At 28.9% G+C, this 14208-nt stretch overlaps 1 long non-coding RNA gene across 1 annotated transcript; it reads left to right on the forward strand.

Moving 5' to 3' along the window:
* Positions 1-10157: 10157 nt before the first annotated feature.
* LOC137039393 (uncharacterized) lies at positions 10158-13342 on the forward strand. The gene is made up of 3 exons (XR_010897630.1): positions 10158-11286; positions 11874-12033; positions 12203-13342. It is a non-coding gene; the product is annotated as an uncharacterized lncRNA (long non-coding RNA).
* Positions 13343-14208: the final 866 nt, after the last annotated feature.

The following is a 14208-nucleotide window of genomic DNA, read 5'->3' on the forward strand; positions in this document are numbered from 1 at the left end:
TCCATTTTGAATTTGTGATAATTGAACAAATTCCCTTTTTTGTCATAGTATACACTGTCGTTATTTTGTATTTTTGTCCATTTTGAATTTGTGATAATTGAATAAATTCCCTTTTTTGTCATAGTATACACTGTCGTTATTTTGTATTTTTGTCCATTTTGAATTTGTGATAATTGAACAAATTCCCTTTTTTGTCATAGTATACACTGTCGTTATTTTGTATTTTTGTCCATTTTGAATTTGTGATAATTGAATAATTGAACTTTTTTGTCATAGTATACACTCTCGTTATTTTGTACTTTTGTGAATTTTGAATTTGTGATAATTGAACAAATTCCCTTTTTTGTCATAGTATACACTGTCGTTATTTTGTATTTTTGTCCATTTTGAATTTGTGATAATTTAACAAATTCCCTTTTTTGTCATAGTATACACTGTCGTTATTTTGTATTTTTGTCTATTTTGAATTTGTGATAATTTAACAAATTCCCTTTTTTGTCATAGTATACACTGTCGTTATTTTGTATTTTTGTCCATTTTGAATTTGTGATAATTGAACAAATTCCCTTTTTTGTCATAGTATACACTGTCGTTATTTTGTATTTTTGTCCATTTTGAATTTGTGATAATTGAACAAATTCCCTTTTTTGTCATAGTCTACACTGTCGTTATTTTTTATTTTTGTCCATTTTGAATTTGTGATAATTGAATAAATTCCCTTTTTTGTCACAGTATACACTGTCGTTATTTTGTATTTTTGTCCATTTTGAATTTGTGATAATTGAATAAATTCCCTTTTTTGTCACAGTATACACTGTCGTTATTTTGTATTTTTGTCCATTTTGAATTTGTGAAAATTGAATAATTTAACTTTTTTGTCATAGTATACACTGTCGTTATTTTGTATTTTTGTCCATTTTGAATTTGTGATAATTGAAAAAATTCCCTTTTTTGTCACAGTATACACTGTCGTTATTTTGTATTTTTGTCCATTTTGAATTTGTGAAAATTGAATAATTTAACTTTTTTGTCATAGTATGCACTGTCGTTATTTTGTATTTTTGTCCATTTTTAATTTGTGATAATTGAATAATTGAACTTTTTTGTCATAGTATACACTGTCGTTATTTTGTATTTTTGTCCATTTTGAATTTGTGATAATTGAATAATTGAACTTTTTTGTCATAGTATACACTGTCGTTATTTTGTATTTTTGTCCATTTTGAATTTGTGATAATTGAATAATTGAACTTTTTTGTCATAGTATACACTGTCGTTATTTTGTATTTTATTCCATTTTGAATTTGTGATACTTGAACAAATTCCCTCTTTTGTCACAGTATACACTGTCGTTATTTTGTATTTTTGTCCATTTTGAATTTGTGAAAATTGAATAATTTAACTTTTTTGTCATAGTATACACTGTCGTTATTTTGTATTTTTGTCCATTTTGAATTTGTGATAATTGAACAAATTCCCTTTTTTGTCATAGTATACACTGTCGTTATTTTGTATTTTTGTCCATTTTGAATTTGTGATAATTGAATAAATTCCCTTTTTTGTCATAGTATACACTGTCGTTATTTTGTATTTTTGTCCATTTTGAATTTGTGATAATTGAATAATTGAACTTTTTTGTCATAGTATACACTGTCGTTATTTTGTATTTTATTCCATTTTGAATTTGTGATACTTGAACAAATTCCCTCTTTTGTCACAGTATACACTGTCGTTATTTTGTATTTTTGTCCATTTTGAATTTGTGAAAATTGAATAATTTAACTTTTTTGTCATAGTATACACTGTCGTTATTTTGTATTTTTGTCCATTTTGAATTTGTGATAATTGAACAAATTCCCTTTTTTGTCATAGTATACACTGTCGTTATTTTGTATTTTTGTCCATTTTGAATTTGTGATAATTGAATAAATTCCCTTTTTTGTCATAGTATACACTGTCGTTATTTTGTATTTTTGTCCATTTTGAATTTGTGATAATTGAATAAATTCCCTTTTTTGTCATAGTATACACTGTCGTTATTTTGTATTTTTGTCCATTTTGAATTTGTGATAATTGAATAAATTCCCTTTTTTGTCATAGTATACACTGTCGTTATTTTGTATTTTTGTCCATTTTGAATTTGTGATAATTGAACAAATTCCCTTTTTTGTCATAGTATACACTGTCGTTATTTTGTATTTTTGTCCATTTTGAATTTGTGATAATTGAACAAATTCCCTTTTTTGTCATAGTATACACTGTCATTATTTTGTATTTTTGTCCATTTTGAATTTGTGATAATTGAACAAATTCCCTTTTTTGTCATAGTATACACTGTCGTTATTTTGTATTGTTGTCTATTTTCAATTTGTGATAATTGAATAATTGAACTTTTTTGTCATAGTATACACTGTCGTTATTTTGTATTTTTGTCCATTTTGATTTTGTGATAATTGAACAAATTCCCTTTTTTGTCATAGTATACACTGTCGTTATTTTGTATTTTTGTCCATTTTGAATTTGTGATAATTGAACAAATTCCCTTTTTTGTCATAGTATACACTGTCGTTATTTTGTATTTTTGTCCATTTTGAATTTGTGATAATTGAACAAATTCCCTTTTTTGTCATAGTATACACTGTCGTTATTTTGTATGTTTGTCCATTTTGAATTTGTGATAATTGAATAAATTCCCTTTTTTGTCATAGTATACACTGTCGTTATTTTGTATTTTTGTCCATTTTGAACTTGTGATAATTGAACAACTTCCCTTTTTTGTCATAGTATACACTGTCGTTATTTTGTATTTTTGTCCATTTTGAACTTGTGATAATTGAATAATTGAACTTTTTTGTCATAGTATACACTGTCGTTATTTTGTATTTTTGTCCATTTTGAATTTGTAATAATTGAACAAATTCCCCTTTTTGTCATAGTATACACTGTCGTTATTTTGTATTTTTGTCCATTTTGAGTTTGTGATAATTGAATAATTGAACTTTTTTGTCATAGTATACACTGTCGTTATTTTGTATTTTTGTCCATTTTGAATTTGTGATAATTGAACAAATTCCCTTTTTTGTCATAGTATACACTGTCGTTATTTTGTATTTTTGTCCATTTTGAATTTGTGATAATTGAACAAATTCCCTTTTTTGTCATAGTATACACTGTCGTTATTTTGTATTTTTGTCCATTTTGAATTTTTGATAATTGAACAAATTCTCTTTTTTGTCATAGTATACACTGTCGTTATTTTGTATTTTTGTCCATTTTGAATTTGTGATAATTGAATAATTGAACTTTTTTGTCATAGTATACACTGTCGTTATTTTGTATTTTTGTCCATTTTGAATTTGTGATAATTGAATAAATTCCCTTTTTTGTCACAGTATACACTGTCGTTATTTTGTATTTTTGTCCATTTTGAATTTGTGAAAATTGAATAATTTAACTTTTTTGTCATAGTATACACTGTCGTTATTTTGTATTTTTGTCCATTTTGAATTTGTGATAATTGAAAAAATTCCCTTTTTTGTCACAGTATACACTGTCGTTATTTTGTATTTTTGTCCATTTTGAATTTGTGAAAATTGAATAATTTAACTTTTTTGTCATAGTATGCACTGTCGTTATTTTGTATTTTTGTCCATTTTTAATTTGTGATAATTGAATAATTGAACTTTTTTGTCATAGTATACACTGTCGTTATTTTGTATTTTTGTCCATTTTGAATTTGTGATAATTGAATAAATTCCCTTTTTTGTCATAGTATACACTGTCGTTATTTTGTATTTTTGTCCATTTTGAATTTGTGATAATTGAACAAATTCCCTTTTTTGTCATAGTATACACTGTCGTTATTTTGTATTTTTGTCCATTTTGAATTTGTGATAATTGAACAAATTCCCTTTTTTGTCATAGTATACACTGTCGTTATTTTGTATGTTTGTCCATTTTGAATTTGTGATAATTGAATAAATTCCCTTTTTTGTCATAGTATACACTGTCGTTATTTTGTATTTTTGTCCATTTTGAACTTGTGATAATTGAACAACTTCCCTTTTTTGTCATAGTATACACTGTCGTTATTTTGTATTTTTGTCCATTTTGAACTTGTGATAATTGAATAATTGAACTTTTTTGTCATAGTATACACTGTCGTTATTTTGTATTTTTGTCCATTTTGAATTTGTAATAATTGAACAAATTCCCCTTTTTGTCATAGTATACACTGTCGTTATTTTGTATTTTTGTCCATTTTGAGTTTGTGATAATTGAATAATTGAACTTTTTTGTCATAGTATACACTGTCGTTATTTTGTATTTTTGTCCATTTTGAATTTGTGATAATTGAACAAATTCCCTTTTTTGTCATAGTATACACTGTCGTTATTTTGTATTTTTGTCCATTTTGAATTTGTGATAATTGAACAAATTCCCTTTTTTGTCATAGTATACACTGTCGTTATTTTGTATTTTTGTCCATTTTGAATTTTTGATAATTGAACAAATTCTCTTTTTTGTCATAGTATACACTGTCGTTATTTTGTATTTTTGTCCATTTTGAATTTGTGATAATTGAATAATTGAACTTTTTTGTCATAGTATACACTGTCGTTATTTTGTATTTTTGTCCATTTTGAATTTGTGATAATTGAATAAATTCCCTTTTTTGTCACAGTATACACTGTCGTTATTTTGTATTTTTGTCCATTTTGAATTTGTGAAAATTGAATAATTTAACTTTTTTGTCATAGTATACACTGTCGTTATTTTGTATTTTTGTCCATTTTGAATTTGTGATAATTGAAAAAATTCCCTTTTTTGTCACAGTATACACTGTCGTTATTTTGTATTTTTGTCCATTTTGAATTTGTGAAAATTGAATAATTTAACTTTTTTGTCATAGTATGCACTGTCGTTATTTTGTATTTTTGTCCATTTTTAATTTGTGATAATTGAATAATTGAACTTTTTTTTCATAGTATACACTGTCGTTATTTTGTATTTTTGTCCATTTTGAATTTGTGATAATTGAATAAATTCCCTTTTTTGTCATAGTATACACTGTCGTTATTTTGTATTTTTGTCCATTTTGAATTTGTGATAATTGAATAAATTCCCTTTTTTGTCATAGTATACACTGTCGTTATTTTGTATTTTTGTCCATTTTGAATTTGTGATAATTGACTAATTGAACTTTTTTGTCATAGTATACACTGTCGTTATTTTGTATTTTTGTCCATTTTGAATTTGTGATAATTGAACAAATTCCCTTTTTTGTCATAGTATACACTGTCGTTATTTTGTATTTTTGTCCATTTTGAGTTTGTGATAATTGAATAATTGAACTTTTTTGTCATAGTATACACTGTCGTTATTATGTATTTTTGTCCATTTTGAATTTGTGATAATTGAATAATTGAACTTTTTTGTCATAGTATACACTGTCGTTATTTTGTATTTTTATCCATTTTGAATTTGTGATAATTGAATAATTGAACTTTTTTGTCATAGTATACACTGTCGTTATTTTGTATTTTTGTCCATTTTGAGTTTGTGATAATTGAATAATTGAACTTTTTTGTCATAGTATACACTGTCGTTATTATGTATTTTTGTCCATTTTGAATTTGTGATAATTGAATAATTGAACTTTTTTGTCATAGTATACACTGTCGTTATTTTGTATTTTTATCCATTTTGAATTTGTGATAATTGAATAATTGAACTTTTTTGTCATAGTATACACTGTCATTATTTTGTATTTTTGTCCATTTTGAATTTGTGATAATTGAACAAATTCCCTTTTTTGTCATAGTATACACTGTCGTTATTTTGTATTTTTGTCCATTTTGAATTTGTGATAATTGAACAAATTCCCTTTTTTGTCATAGTATACACTGTCGTTATTTTGTATTTTTGTCCATTTTGAATTTGTGATAATTGAACAAATTCCCTTTTTTGTCATAGTATACTCTGTCGTTATTTTGTATTTTTGTCCATTTTGAATTTGTAATAATTGAACAAATTCCCCTTTTTGTCATAGTATACACTGTCGTTATTTTGTATTTTTGTCCATTTTGAATTTGTGATAATTGAACAAATTCCCTTTTTTGTCATAGTATACTCTGTCGTTATTTTGTATTTTTGTCCATTTTGAATTTGTAATAATTGAACAAATTCCCCTTTTTGTCATAGTATACACTGTCGTTATTTTTTTTTGTCCATTTTGAGTTTGTGATAATTGAATAATTGAACTTTTTTGTCATAGTATACACTGTCGTTATTTTGTATTTTTGTGAATTTTGAATTTGTGATAATTGAACAAATTCCCTTTTTGTCATAGTATACACTGTCGTTATTATGTATTTTTGTCCATTTTGAATTTGTGATAATTGAATAATTGAACTTTTTCTTCATAGTATACACTGTCGTTATTTTGTATTTTTGTCCATTTTGAATTTGTGATAATTGAACAAATTCCCTTTTTTGTCATAGTATACACTGTCGTTATTTTGTATTTTTGTCCATTTTGAATTTGTGATAATTGACTAATTGAACTTTTTTGTCATAGTATACACTGTCGTTATTTTGTATTTTTGTCCATTTTGAATTTGTGATAATTGAACAAATTCCCTTTTTTGTCATAGTATACACTGTCGTTATTTTGTATTTTTGTCCATTTTGAGTTTGTGATAATTGAATAATTGAACTTTTTTGTCATAGTATACACTGTCGTTATTATGTATTTTTGTCCATTTTGAATTTGTGATAATTGAATAATTGAACTTTTTTGTCATAGTATACACTGTCATTATTTTGTATTTTTGTCCATTTTGAATTTGTGATAATTGAATAAATTCCCTTTTTTGTCATAGTATACACTGTCATTATTTTGTATTTTTGTCCATTTTGAATTTGTGATAATTGAACAAATTCCCTTTTTTGTCATAGTATACACTGTCGTTATTTTGTATTTTTGTCCATTTTGAATTTGTGATAATTGAACAAATTCCCTTTTTTGTCATAGTATACACTGTCGTTATTTTGTATTTTTGTCCATTTTGAATTTGTGATAATTGAACAAATTCCCTTTTTTGTCATAGTATACACTGTCGTTATTTTGTATTTTTGTCCATTTTGAATTTGTGATAATTGAACAAATTCCCTTTTTGTCATAGTATACACTGTCGTTATTTTGTATTTTTGTCCATTTTGAATTTGTGATAATTGAATAATTGAACTTTTTTGTCATAGTATACACTGTCGTTATTTTGTATTTTTGTCCATTTTGAATTTGTGATAATTGAACAAATTCCCTTTTTTGTCATAGTATACACTGTCGTTATTTTGTATTTTTGTCCATTTTGAGTTTGTGATAATTGAATAATTGAACTTTTTTGTCATAGTATACACTGTCGTTATTATGTATTTTTGTCCATTTTGAATTTGTGATAATTGAATAATTGAACTTTTTTGTCATAGTATACACTGTCGTTATTTTGTATTTTTATCCATTTTGAATTTGTGATAATTGAATAATTGAACTTTTTTGTCATAGTATACACTGTCGTTATTTTGTATTTTTGTCCATTTTGAATTTGTGATAATTGAATAAATTCCCTTTTTTGTCATAGTATACACTGTCATTATTTTGTATTTTTGTCCATTTTGAATTTGTGATAATTGAACAAATTCCCTTTTTTGTCATAGTATACACTGTCGTTATTTTGTATTTTTGTCCATTTTGAATTTGTGATAATTGAACAAATTCCCTTTTTTGTCATAGTATACACTGTCGTTATTTTGTATTTTTGTCCATTTTGAATTTGTGATAATTGAACAAATTCCCTTTTTTGTCATAGTATACACTGTCGTTATTTTGTATTTTTGTCCATTTTGAATTTGTGATAATTGAACAAATTCCCTTTTTGTCATAGTATACACTGTCGTTATTTTGTATTTTTGTCCATTTTGAATTTGTGATAATTGAATAATTGAACTTTTTTGTCATAGTATACACTGTCGTTATTTTGTATTTTTGTCCATTTTGAATTTGTGATAATTGAACAAATTCCCTTTTTTGTCATAGTATACACTGTCGTTATTTTGTATTTTTGTCCATTTTGAATTTGTGATAATTGAACAAATTCCCTTTTTTGTCATAGTATACACTGTCGTTATTTTGTATTTTTGTCCATTTTGAATTCATATGATATTAGAATAATTTCCACTTTTATGTCATAGTATACACTGTAGTAATTCAGCATTTTTGTAAATTTTGAATTCCTGTGACAATTGAATAATTTTCACTCATATGTCATAGTATACACTGTCGTAATTCAGTATTTATGTCAATTTTGAATTCCTGTGATAATTGAATAATTTCCACTTTTATGTCATAGTTGTTACGGGAGTGTGTAGTGCAGTAGAGATGAGGAGATCCAGGACTTCATGGCCGTCATGGGCTTTTTGACTTTGTGATAATTGAGTAATTTTCACTTTTGTGTACATTTACTCACCTTTCTAATAAAGCAGATGCAAGAACTGAATTTCTGTCAAGTCGAAGTTTAGCAACGTTCTCGGCATCTCGAAAACGTCATCTTGATCCTGGTCCTCTTTTGATTTCTCATTTTGTTCCAAAGTCTGCTTGCCATGGTCCATATGTTTGAACAAAACTACAACTGTGTGCTGCGAAATATTACACAGTTGTCCACATCTGTTGTCATGGTTTCTACGGCAGTAAAAGTGGAAACCGAGGGTAACGCAGATATGATACTATTGTCAGGTGACTCCCTCACACATCCCCATTCATTGGCTAAAACTTTCTCACCATTTACAAATAGTTGGACACATTTGGGATATTGTAAGAACTCAACTGAACAAAATATATAACACTGGCCTAGTGGTTTTTGGATATATTTAACTACAAAAATCATAAATATTGCACCTTTATTAGAATTACCCACGGCAATTGGTTTTAGTACTTGGTATAAAATGCAATTTTTAAAACCGACCCACAGAAAGAAAAAAATGTTACAGCAGAAATATTAGATATGATTCACTGAATGCATGACAATATGTTCTGTTTGTGAGTCAAAGAGAAAAATGTTGTGTTCTCATTTTCTTATCTGGAATAAATATGGTTTATTTTGTTGGGTTAACACTTCTGGATTCATTTAACCTTCAAAAATATAGGATACAAATGCATATACATAAAACAGAATTTTAAAACATTGTATTCTGTAACATTCTTTGCAACTTTCTGATAAACAATAGCTTAATTTCATACTAGAGAACATTTATTTTTCTGTCAGCTTTCTGTAAATATTCTTTTAAAGACATTTCTAAGTGTGCTGACCAGCATATTTACAAGTCCTGAATATGATGTGCTTGTGTGTGTGTGTGTGCGTGCGTGCGTGCGTGCGTGCGTGCATGTGTGTGTGTGTGTGTGTGCGCACTTATTTTGGGTGCCATGACAAAAGCGTGATATTATAGTAAGCATGTAGTAGTTCTGTTAATTCATCAACTGAAATCAGCACAGCAAGAGTTATACTGTGCAATGCAAATAGCCTTTGCCAACCAGGTGGGCTATTTGCATTTGATGATCATGTGACTCTCTCCTGGAACAAAGGAAACTGGTTATTGTGGCATAGTCAGAGAGTTGGACCGAAGGTTACGGGTTTCTCAACACCGGCAGGAAATGACTGAGACGCTCTTGAGCAATCCACCAAACCCCCAAATCGCTCACCGAGCACTTATTATATATATTCTGTAACAGTATTCTTTTCTTCATGTGTGCGATCTTTTTAAATGCAAAATAAATTATATTTGTCAGAATCCAATTATACCATGTGTCATTATTTCTGATGTAGACTATTCTTTCAACACAATTAAAGGCTTGCGTGATATAGATGAGGCGTGCCCTGTTCTGTTTGTGTGAGCAGGACTGCCAGTTCTCTATTTATAATGACATGCATTTTTTTTCTAATTATCTTCCATAGAGGAGAACATTACAAAATAATTACAAAAAAGGGCGTTATGATTAAGCGTCATTAGACAACAACAACAACAAAAACTAAAAAATGTAGACTGGCTGTTTAATTTTTTTTTAAGGCGAGACACCACAGGCACATTTTGTTTTTATGCACTGTAAGCAATTGCTGTAAATTTACAGCCAATTTTCAACACTAAAATGCCGTTTTCTTGTTAAACAGTTTAATACTGTAGTTAGCAATGCATTGTGGGCTGCTTAATTTGGAGGAACAGGAAAGAGGCCCTAAACAGTATGCTAATGTTTTAAATTACAGTACACGACAGTATTTTTTGGAAACTGAGTGTTGACTGTGGAGTTTGGAGTACGTTCAGAAGTTTGATACAACAAATCGAGGCTACTGCTTTTGGACAATTTTCTTTAATGAAACCTAGAAATAATTTGCCATTAACTCCTGGGGAGACTTCAGGAAACATTATTTGGATAGGAGATTTTCCAGAAGAGGACACACAGTTTAGAGAACGTGCTGCATATCATCGAGTGTTCTTCATCAACCTCTATCGGGTCTTGCATCTACAAAATAAACGGTAATTGAAATTTTTTTCATTTCGCAAATAATTTTTGATATCAAACTGATGCTCAGGAGCTTATCTTGCTTGGTATTTGAACATTTCATTTAACAGTGAGGCTCAGATTTGAATAGCCAAAACAATATTACTTTTGGGTGTTTTTTTGTTTAAATTTGGTAACATTTGCAGTAGAACTCCCCCAATACCTGTAAAAAATAAAATTGCTACCCATAATTTTTTGATTGCCAAATCTATTTAGCAGTTTGACTGTAGGTACTTAGCCTACCTCATTTGCCTGTAGGTTGCTCTCACCTAGTGTTTACTAATTATTGACCTTTTATAATTTTTCTTCTTAAAAATCTTACCATGGTAAGAATAATGTATTTTTTCCCTACAGGTGTCTGCTACTTCAGCTGACATTGAGACAATTTAGTCTTCCTGCAAGTCCTAGTCTGATACTGCCTAGTATATTTCATTTAGATTCATCGATAGACACATTGTATATCATTTACACAAGGTAATATGTATGCTTTGACTTGAAGTTTCAGGTGCAACTGGGCAAGTCCCAGTTAAAGGTTGGATAATCATCTCTGAGGACCGTGTAATCTCTTAGGGCATCACACCAACATTTGCAATGGGGCTTGCTGCTGTATTTGCAACTACATTCAACCTTCAGTTTCAAGATGAGGGACCCTGCACTCTGGAATTCATTTAGAGGTAAAAACTCTTCATTACTTGTCATCATTATATGGATATATACAATTAAATTAATTTGTTTGTATTTTTTTCCGCATAAAATGGTATTAGTACTGTACATTTCAAGCCACACACATGGTATTTTGCTTGACTATACAGGCTTTATATACTAAATTGTAATAATTAAAAATATATATGTATGTATATAATTTTTTTAACTAAATATCCAAATAAATGTAATTACTAAACTAAATTAACTATAATAAACTAAATTACTGATCTGCCCACATTGTCACTATATGATATTTGAAATGAGCTGATGACATCACTTTTTTTCTCCAGAGTGGCTGTACAGCCGAATCAAATTCTGTTGCATTATTTTCATGTTTAACACTGTGTAACTGCTTTGAAATAATCTGCATCGTAAAAAGCGCTATAGAAATAAAGTCGACTTGACTTTAATATAATTTAATTTGATGTCACTTTTATATGTCATTCAAGTCCACTCTATTTGTGCAATGAAGAAAGACAAAAAACAAAACAATTCATTGCATTTAACTGAAAGCATGTTGTTGCAACACTCTGATCTTAGACTATTTTGATTTCAGGTGCCTGGTTGGTATAAATCCAGAGAAAGGGACAAAGGCCAAAAGGGGCAAGGTTGTCTCCAAGAAGAACGGTATGATCGTCCAGAAGAAGTCTTTTGAGACACGTCGCCATGCTACTGAAGAATCTCCTTGACTTTAAATGGAACTTTGATATAAACCGGTGAGCTCTTTAATCTCGTTCTCTTTGTTTTGACAGTCTGGCATTACCACTTTAAACCACAAGAGAACTGGTATTATTAACTTTTGTAAGCATTAGCTTGGAGTGTATACTGTACGTTCGTGATTTTACAGTTTATTTATTATTATGATTGTTTGTTGTTGTTTGACAGTGACAACACTGGAATAATACTGCAGAGAGGAACAGCGGCTACCAAAGTGATGGACATCTCTCCTGGACCCATATAAACTAAGATGTAAATACACAAGCTACCTCAAATGACTACTTTAAGCGGTAAAAATACAAGCCTACCTCACAGGACAATTTAAAGAGTAACCTGAAATGAAATAAACCCTAAAATGTTTTAATTGATGCATATTATTGATGCCTACTCTCAAAATGTTGTACTGTACTTTGTAGGTCTTCAAACTTATGTGTTAAATTAAACTAGGTTTTAATTAACTAGGTTTTTCCCTTCATGTTTGGTAAGGGTTAGGGGCAGTCTCTGAGCAATTTAAAGGGTTAGTTCACACAACAATGAAAATTAGCCCATGATTTCCTACCCTCAAGTCATCCTATGTGTATATGACATTATTCTTTTAGACGAATACAGTCAGAGTTATATTAATAAATGTCCTAGCTCTTCCAAGCTTTATAACGGCATTGTTGTTCTGTTTTTTTAAGTCCATAAAAGTGCACATATACATCATATAACTGCTCCACACGGCTCCGGCGGATTAAAAAGGGCCTTCTGAAGTGAATTATTGCGTTTGTGTCAGAAAAATATCCATATTTAAAATTTTATAAAGTAAATTATCTAGCTTCAGGCTAATCACCGTTCTTATTCAGCTTATGAAAAAAGTGTAGCGCCTCTCGCAGTTCAAAACGCTTACACTACGTCTGACATTGTACACCAGTTACGCACGTCAGACGTAGTGTAAGCATTTTGAAATAAAAAGAAGAATCTAAAAGAAGAATGTCATATATACTGACTTGAAGGTTAGTAAATCATGGGCTGGGTGAACTAACTCTTCAAGTTTATTGCCATAGTCTAAAACAGATACTACTATGCTCTTTTTGCTACTAGAAATCTCGTAGAAATGCCCAACAGGATTTTGTTTTATGTTATTTTTTTCCATTTTTTGTATTCATGCTAAAATTGACATTGCTCTTTGGAATAAAGGTATTTGATTTTGAAGTTATTGCTTATTTTCCATAATACTCACAATAATGCATATCTTAAGCAATTGCCTATAGCCCTGAGAATACTGAAGTTAATTGCAATTAATATTGATTGCAACGAAGACTGATATTTTAGGAAACTGCTAAATTTATTGTGTTTCTAATACAGTAAAAAATAAAAAACTTCTTTAAAAAATGCAACATATTTCTGTGATTATTTGAAAATTATAATATATATTTATATATTGAAAATAGATTGTTTAGGTTGTTACTTTAATTCTCACAGTTTACTGTATTAGACTGTGAAATCATTTAACAGTGTGACTACAGACATATACAGCATTTCTGGTTTACAGACTACTACTGTAAAGTCATTTTACATATGAATACCGTAAAAATAACGGTATACTGCTGGCGTCTCTGCTGCCAGCTCTTTACTGTAAATTATAAAAATACAGAAATATACCGTTTTTCTAGTTTACAGACTACTACCGTAAAATCATTTTACATATGAATACCGTAAAAATAACGGTATACTGCTGGCGTCTCTGCTGCCAGCTCTTTACTGTAAATTATAAAAATACAGAAATATACCGTTTTTCTAGTTTACAGACTACTACCGTAAAATCATTTTACATATGAATACCGTAAAAATAACGGTATACTGCTGGCGTCTCTGCTGCCAGCTCTTTACTGTTATTTTACAGGGAAATTTTTTACAGTGTGCGTTTGTCAATTTAGAGAATTTGCACTTTTTGGCTTTCGTTAAGTGCTGATTGGTGGAAAGGAAATATCTAAACTTATCATTTAAAATGTATCTTTTATAGCACTTTATCTATTTGACAAAACGCATATTGTCGGAAAGGTCTGAGCCTCAAGGTTCCATATTTGCTGACTGTTTGTGATGGGAGTGATATTTGGACAAGAGTAAAATTTACAGGAAAAAGCATTTTAAAAAAACAATCAATGGACTGTGTATGATACATGTAGCTATTT

Source organism: Pseudorasbora parva, chromosome 14 (genome assembly GCF_024679245.1).
Source record: "Pseudorasbora parva isolate DD20220531a chromosome 14, ASM2467924v1, whole genome shotgun sequence".
Classification (NCBI taxonomy): Eukaryota; Metazoa; Chordata; class Actinopteri; order Cypriniformes; family Gobionidae; genus Pseudorasbora; species Pseudorasbora parva.